Below are 7912 nucleotides of genomic sequence, written 5' to 3'. Positions count from 1 at the left end.
TACAAAGACAGAAATACACTCCAAACTGAAATGTAATATCATGTGAATATCTGGGACTATGAAAATGATGTGAGAAATTAGGTGAGAGACATGTTTGTATTTTCCATTTTTAAGAATACACAATGGCAATGGTTAAAAGAAAGTTTCAGCCCTAATCTGTGAGTGCTAGTGGGCTGAGGTATTCATGTGTGCTGGTGAGTTGAGGTATTCAGATGTACTAGCCTGGGTTGAGCTCTGGTGTGCTTTGAAAGACACAGTCAAAAAACAATCTACTACCACCCCTGCATTGGTCTTAGTGCTTGAAGTTCAAAAAGAAGCAGGACAGAAGAATTTTGTTTAACCTCCAAAGCCAAGAATCTCAAGAATGAGTTCTCAACTATCTACTTGTCATGGATGATGCACAGACTGATCCATACATCTTTTAACTTTTATCCATTTTTTGACTCCTTCTCGTCTTTGGGGTTACATTCTTTTTTCTTCTCACATTTCATAAATAATAAACCCATTATTTTGCCATCTAAAGGAAACCTGGTTTAATTGGCTCCTTTCAAAACCTTAATTTCATTGCTTTGGGAGAAATGCAGCCACAAGAGAAGGCTTCTATTCTAAATTAACCTTGCTGCAACTAACTGAAGATTGGGTGAATAAAGAAAGTGAGCCAGGTCATCCCCCTCACTAGAAGCTTAATGATTTGGAGTATTCCATTTGGAAATGTCATAACTTGGGGAATCTTTGCCAGTGTCTGGTCATAATGCGGATAACCAGGTATGGGCTGACATATAACCTTTGTTTTGACAAAAATCCAGGACACGCTGAATCTCTTAACATACAGAATTCAAGAGATCAAGCGTGACTTGCAAATCCGGCATAGATTGGGCAATGCCCTGATCTATAAACAATAGACTACGTATGTCTACGGTTGTCAGTTTAGTTTTGTCATGGAGGCAATAGAGTTTAAGGAGTTTTCCATCTAGCCAGTACTGAGGTGGATGAGGTGAAAGCAAATATTAAGTAGATTGCAAATGTTATGGGGCTACCACGCAGCCTTATTTGACACTGACCCAAATTTTGAAGGTAACAGTTTCAGATCTCTCACACAGAACAGTTTGTAATCATGTTAAAATGAGCAGTTCCAGGATTATATTGAAGTTTCTTGGATATTGAAATTTTTTGAGGAGCACAATCCGCAGAACTTTGCAATTTACTAAGCCAGCTGCATTGGTAAGATTGGTGAATGAAAAAAAATAATTCCTGGTGTTGTTGTCAACAATTTTCTTGGATTTGTCTCGCAACAAAAATCATGTCAGAGGTTCCTTTGGAAGGTCTAATGCCACAATGTGTCTCTGGAGGCATTTACCCAATTATGGTCACAGGTGTGGTGTTGGGAAGGTCCTTTTCCTCCCATGTCCATAGGCTGAGTATATGGAGTCTTTACATGAGTACACATTCACCAACTTTGAACAGCTTGGCTGCAGTACCATCAAGGTCACAGGCTTTGTGGTTTTTCATTGGTTTGACTGCTGGTGCAGCTCTCCCATTGATGGTGGCTCATAATGGATTCTGCCAAGAATTCTGAGGGATCACCTGAAAGCTGAAAGTGTCACTGTGGATTCACAGCTGAGGGACTATTTGGAATGTTCTTTTCAACATTGATAAATGGCATTGTCATCCTTAAGAAGAGAAACACTAACCCCTGAGCAAAAAGAATATTGGCCTTTTCATCTTGGCCTATAGATCACCCTAGTTGCTTCAAAAAAATTCTGCATATCATGATAGTAAATATATTGTTGGATCTCTTGGGCTGTCTCTTCCCACTACATGTTCTTTATCTTCCATATTTGTCTATCATTTCAACCTTGAGCTGTTGGAATGCTCCCTTCTTGACTTGGAACCTTGCATTGTTCTGCCAGGCTACAAAATCTACTAATTTTTGTTCCAGCAGGACACATGAATCAATATTGATTTTGTCAAACTAGTCTTGTTGATGATGATGCTTGAAGGCAATGGTCTGGAAACGGGAGCCTACTACATCTGAACTTTTTGATCTACTGTTATGAAGTTAAGTTGGATATGTAAAGATTTTTGAGAACAGTTGTGAACTGCACCTTGGCTGGGCTGCATTTGGGCTGAGCCATTGATCTTCTTCCTCTTGGATTTTTAGATCTTGTGATGTCTTGGTGTCAGGCGGATATTATTCATCAATCATATAAGATGATCACCTACCCATGCAGGCATCAACCTCCTGCATGTCTCGAATGATACAGCTATCACTTGAACTTTTGACTCGAATGATGACATAATTCAGGAGTTGTTAGTACACAGCTCCAGGACGCTCCACATGGTTTTCTGTTTGTCCTTGTGGTAGAAGACGGTGCTTTTTATGAGAGAATGCTGTGCATAGTTTGTCAGCAGCAGGACACCATTTGCATTAACTTTTTCCATCCTGTTTCTCCCAATATTTCCTCTCCAGGTGTCATGACCAATCCTACCATTAAAGTTCCCCAGAAGAATAATATATTCTTATTTTGAATTGAATCATTTATTGCCACATGGGGATGACAATGAGGAGTTTCAACAATAAGACAGATTGGAAAATCTTCTTTACATTTTTCAAAGTGAAAGGTTGGATTATAAGCACTGATGGTTGTGGCATATTGATTTTGGCTTAGCTGTAAGTTAAATGTGAGGAGCCTTTCATTTACACAATGAGGAGTTCAGGCACTACATTCAACAACCTATTCCTAATGGCAAAGCCAATTTTCCAAACACATGAGCCTCTGTCAGATTTTCTTTTCCAGTAGAAAGTGTATGCCTCTGCTTGTTCCTTTTGCTTCCTGACCACAGAAAAGCAAATCTCACTGGGTCAGCAATGTCAATTTGGTGTCTTGACAGCTCACAAGATACTACAGCAGTTCTTCTTTCTGGATAGAGACATAAGATTATCTTTTAGGTTTCGACCATTCCAAGTTGCAAAATGTAAAGTTTTCTTCTTTGACCATGAAGTGGGTGATCATACAGACTGCTTGAAGAGGACAGCTCAGTCATAAACACTGTTGTCCAAAGACACCTCTGTCCAAAAAGACGTCCACCAATCTTTCTGCATCTATTACTTGTGTGCAGATTCTTGATAAGGCAATTCCATCTTCAATCAAATTAATCAATTAAACCCTTGTGCATATCGTGATGGACACAGGGATCAGAATTCACATTTATTTGTTTCCTTTTCTTATTGTCTATTATCTGACGTGGCATGTCGATCAGTGTTTTCAATGCCTTACCAATCCAGAAAAGACAACAACTTCAGATCAGAATGTATTGGCAAAAGGTTTGAATAAAATTTCCTTGATACTATTTTAAAAAAGAATGACCGACTATTGTTATGGCCAAATCTGGCAGCGTGAATAAATTCCTTCCTACCTCTGGCACTGGTATAACAGAACTTTGAATTGTTAAACAGATGTGTGTGTTGTTCTCTGCTTCATAATGTACTTGTATGTATATTAAATCAGTGAAGAAATACGCCAGACTGACCAAGCCAGGCAGGGTAAACAAAATTAAGGAGTTACTTTTATCTCTCAGTAAAATGACTTTTCACAGGAGGGGGCATGGGTATTGACCCAAATAGGGACAATCCATTTTTAATAAATGATTTTGAATGTCCATTGCCAGAGTTCCTTTGTTATTGTTTGATATGGATGGGGCAGGGATTGGGCGATCACTCCTCCACTTTGTATACTGAATTTCTGAGTTAAGTCTGTTCCAGCAATATCTGTAGTTGAGAAATCTCATCTCCCAGAGACATTCAATTGTCTCCGAATGAGCTGTACATTCTTCAGTTGATTAATTTTAATGTCCAGGTAATTACACTTGGATAGTCTTTTCAGGGTACAGTAAGCAGTTACAATCATGTTAGACAGTCCTTTGTGAATTCCTATGAAGTTGGCTACTTTTAAGTCAGCTGACTTCAGTGACCATTTTAAAATGTCATTTTTAATTATTTCCTCTCAAATCAAAATCCAAGGTTTTTAAGTTACTTAGTGAGACTTAAAGATTAGCAGTCAATATTTTATGTCATCATGACACTGTTTATGATTTTACTTCCACATCATGACAGATAATGCACCACACACAACAGGACATGAGACCAAATTAATATCACAGCAGAGAGTAACACAGTGAATGTTCATCACCCAACTAGGTAAGATCTAAATTACCACCCTTGAGTAAGTAACTTTCACTCAGGGCTAAGGAAATTATGGAATGAAAAATCAGAAGCCAGCTTCAGGCAAAAAGGAAGTTGGAAAAGAAAGGTCGACAAAATCATTAAATTAACACTGATATTTAGAACACACTTCACATATTTTGTAACTGATACACAAGCACATAGACCATTCAGCTGGTAGCCACTACCTCTCTGGAGACTCATCCCTTAGCAACCAGCTATGGTCTAAGGTTTCTGTCACAGATACCAAAATCAATCACCAAAAAAAATTAACTTCACATCTTCTAGTTGACCTTATACATGCAGTATAACCAGTATAAATGGGTGTATTTTGCACTTCAGTTCCAATCAAAATGAATATGTGGATGACAGCAGGCAGGATAATTGTTTGTTAGGTTAATCTTTGCAAAGATGTTTTATAAGGTACTACTTTTTCCTCTTTGTGTGCACTGGAGTAGAATTCTCCCGGAATCAGGTTATTTAAATGCAGGAAATTCCCTGGATAATGAAAATTTAGCACATATCATTAAGGATATAAGAATCCCTGAAGGATAGGAGCACGGGTTTGCGGAAAAGAGTCATCAGAAAACCATGGTATCACTTTACCCTGACTTTGCAAGTCTGTGCTTACATCAATGTTAGTCTTTTTTAATTCCCTTTTGTCTGATGTCTGAAATTTTGTAATAATTAAAAAGACCAATATTTCTCCTCTAATATGTATGTGCAATTTAGAAGCTCCTGCTCAGTAAAAATTATTCTGCAAGTGTAATTTAATTCAATTATGAGGCACATTCTAGTCTTTGTAATATTTTCCTACTCATGCCTTTGCAGAACATGATAAATGTAGCCTAGAAAGTGATCATTCCCATCTGACCATAAAGGCTTATGAAGTATCCTCCTCAAATTTGGGTGCTCTACAAAATTTTTCATCTTTCTCTGCCCACTCTGTAACAGCCCATTATCACGAACAGAAGCTCCACAGAAGTCAAACAAGATTGCATCATCACACCAGCTCTCTGTTCCATCTTCTTTACTGCATTACTGCAGTCATCACTGACAAATTATCTAAAGACTTGGAGACAGTTGATAGAACATGCAGAAACTGTTCAATCTACACCACATTCAATTCAAAGCCAAAATCAATCCAATATCAGTCATTCAGCTCCAGCATGCATATGAATGTACACCCACTGAACTCCAGGTTAACACCTTCTGCATCTTATGAGAAAAGGGGTCTTTCTTTGACAATCAGTAAACTAAGACCACTTCCAACCAAGTCCCACAGCACCATGCCTCCCCCCACTGATTAACAGCAAAGGTACAACCCTGTAAAATGTGGACCATTTCCATATCACGGGAGCTTCTTTTCGGCAAAGGCAGACATAGATGACAAAATTCATGAACATCACCAATGTATCAGTTCAGCCCTTCGGTCAACTGAAGAAAAGAGGACTTGAGGGCCAGGACCTCAAAATCGACAGTAACATCAAGGTTTACAGTGCAGCAGTGTTCACCATACTCCTATCTGATCAGAGACTTGGGCCTCAAAGCACTGGAGAAATTCCATCAGAGGGTTTCTTCACAATATCATCTGAATCCAGGGCAAGAAGGCATCCAACAGCAGTTGTGCTTTCACAAGGCAATGTGCCCGGCACTGATGACTTTATCTCCATTGGGGTGCCAATGTCAGTCTCTGACACCATCACTGACATGAGACTCCTGACACAACTGTTATACTGGGAATTCAGATGGGGTTGGAGATACACAGGTGGACAACAAAATGCTTTAAATATGTCTTCAAAGCAGTACTGAAGAGGTCAAGCATCCCTAGTGAGTCCTGAGAGTCCCTGTTGTCAGACCGATCAAAATTGAAAAGGTTCATTCAAGAAGATACTGAACATATTGAGAGATATTTTCAGGAACATGCAGAAACAATCTATACTCTTTAGCAAAAATGCTTTATTCACTATTTGGAACAAAATCAGAAAGAGCGGACAAGCTTCCCAACAACTCAGCTACCCAATTTTCCAAGCACCACCTGCTCCGCGTGTGTAGAGTCTGCAGATTGCACATTAGAATCATCAGCCATCTCAGAGCTCAGTGAACTGACATGAAATTAAGTCATCCTCAGCTTGAGGGACTGTCTGAGCAGAAAATCATTCCTGGTATTTGCTCCTGCAATAAAATCCCCTTTAAATTTCATATATTTTAACATCCCTGAATTTGCTAATTTTAATAAAATGAATGAATGGAGTAAGAATTATTAGAAAGCATTAATTTGTCTGTAAGAAGTCTGAAAACTAAGCAATGTCAATCTTATGAACAAGACAGATCATTTATCGCTGCTCAGTTTAGGTTCTTGTGCATACAGTATTTGTTTCAGTTGAATAACTGGCAGCAGATAAAGAATCTTTAAAATACTTTCATGTGTGTACTTTGAGATGTTTGAGCTAAAATATGATGTCAATTAAATTAATGATAAGTTCAGGCAAAACTGCAGAATCAAATCAAAACCTTAGCATTTCAGTTGAGATCAGTCTTGGTGTTAATGAAGTTAATGAAAGGATTTTTAAAGATTATCAGAAGTAAGAGAACCTGAATTGTGAATAAGCCATTTTTGTTAAAGAGTATGGGTTAATAGAATATTGAAAGAAATATCCCTGTAGAAGAGGGATGGCCCAGCAGCCAACAGGACGAAGGACGTCTATGGCTTTCATCAGGAACTAAAGGCCAGGATATCCTTCAATATAGAGGATTGCATGGACATAAAGGAGCAGTGAATGAACATGCTCAGTCCTAGTGTTCAGGCAGTGTGCAAAGTGTGCTATCTGCCATTGTAATAAATAAATGAATAATAAATAAATGAACGAAAGGAAAAGCTCAAAGAGATTTGTCTAAGGAATTGCTTCACTTTTATTTTGACCGAAAGGGGTACTAAAAGTACAGAGCATAATACGCAGTTTCAAAGCATCTTTCAATGACCTTCCCTCTAGTTTTCCACTTGAAAGGTTATTTAGTAAGATCAGGATCAAGAAAGCAATATTCTAATCCCCAGATAACACTTGCACATGAAGGTGATCACCTGGGTGGATCATGTATGAGAAATTATTGTTTGGGAATAGTTACTGCATTCAAAAAGGTGAGTTGGGTTAAGAAAAATGGAAACAAATGGCCCCGAAATTGTTTAATTTGCCACCACTTAATGCACTTAATGAGTGCTTTGTTGCTCTTTTTATACTTAAACTACTCACTAGCTAATGATCTAATACTGTGGCCATCACTGCAATTTAATACTGCCACGTCAGAGGCAACGGGGCTAGATATTGGATTAACATGATTTTTGGGTGCAGGGATGCAATTAGTGACCTACCCATTCCCTCACAAATAGTGGTGGGACCTCGCAATTTCCACCAATCCAGCCCATTTGCATGATTTCCTTGTTGATCCAAGCAACATCTCTGCCTTCCAAACTGCACATGGCTTCTATGCTCAATAAGGGATCAGCACAGTAGTTTTAATCAGATGATCCAACCAGACTACTGCTCTACAAAGTTTCAGAGATAGTAGGAACTGCAGATGCTGGAGAATCTGAGATAACAAGGTGTAGAGCTGGATGAACACAGCAGGCCAAGCAGCATCAGAGGAGCAGGAAGGCTGACGTTTCGGGCCTAGACCTTCTTCAGAAATGGG

The sequence above is a fragment of the Rhincodon typus genome, chromosome 10, assembly GCF_021869965.1.
Source record: "Rhincodon typus isolate 14 chromosome 10, sRhiTyp1.1, whole genome shotgun sequence".
NCBI classification, from domain to species: Eukaryota; Metazoa; Chordata; class Chondrichthyes; order Orectolobiformes; family Rhincodontidae; genus Rhincodon; species Rhincodon typus.
The sequence above is the reverse complement of the archived record's forward strand: the minus strand, read 5'-3'. Positions refer to the sequence as shown.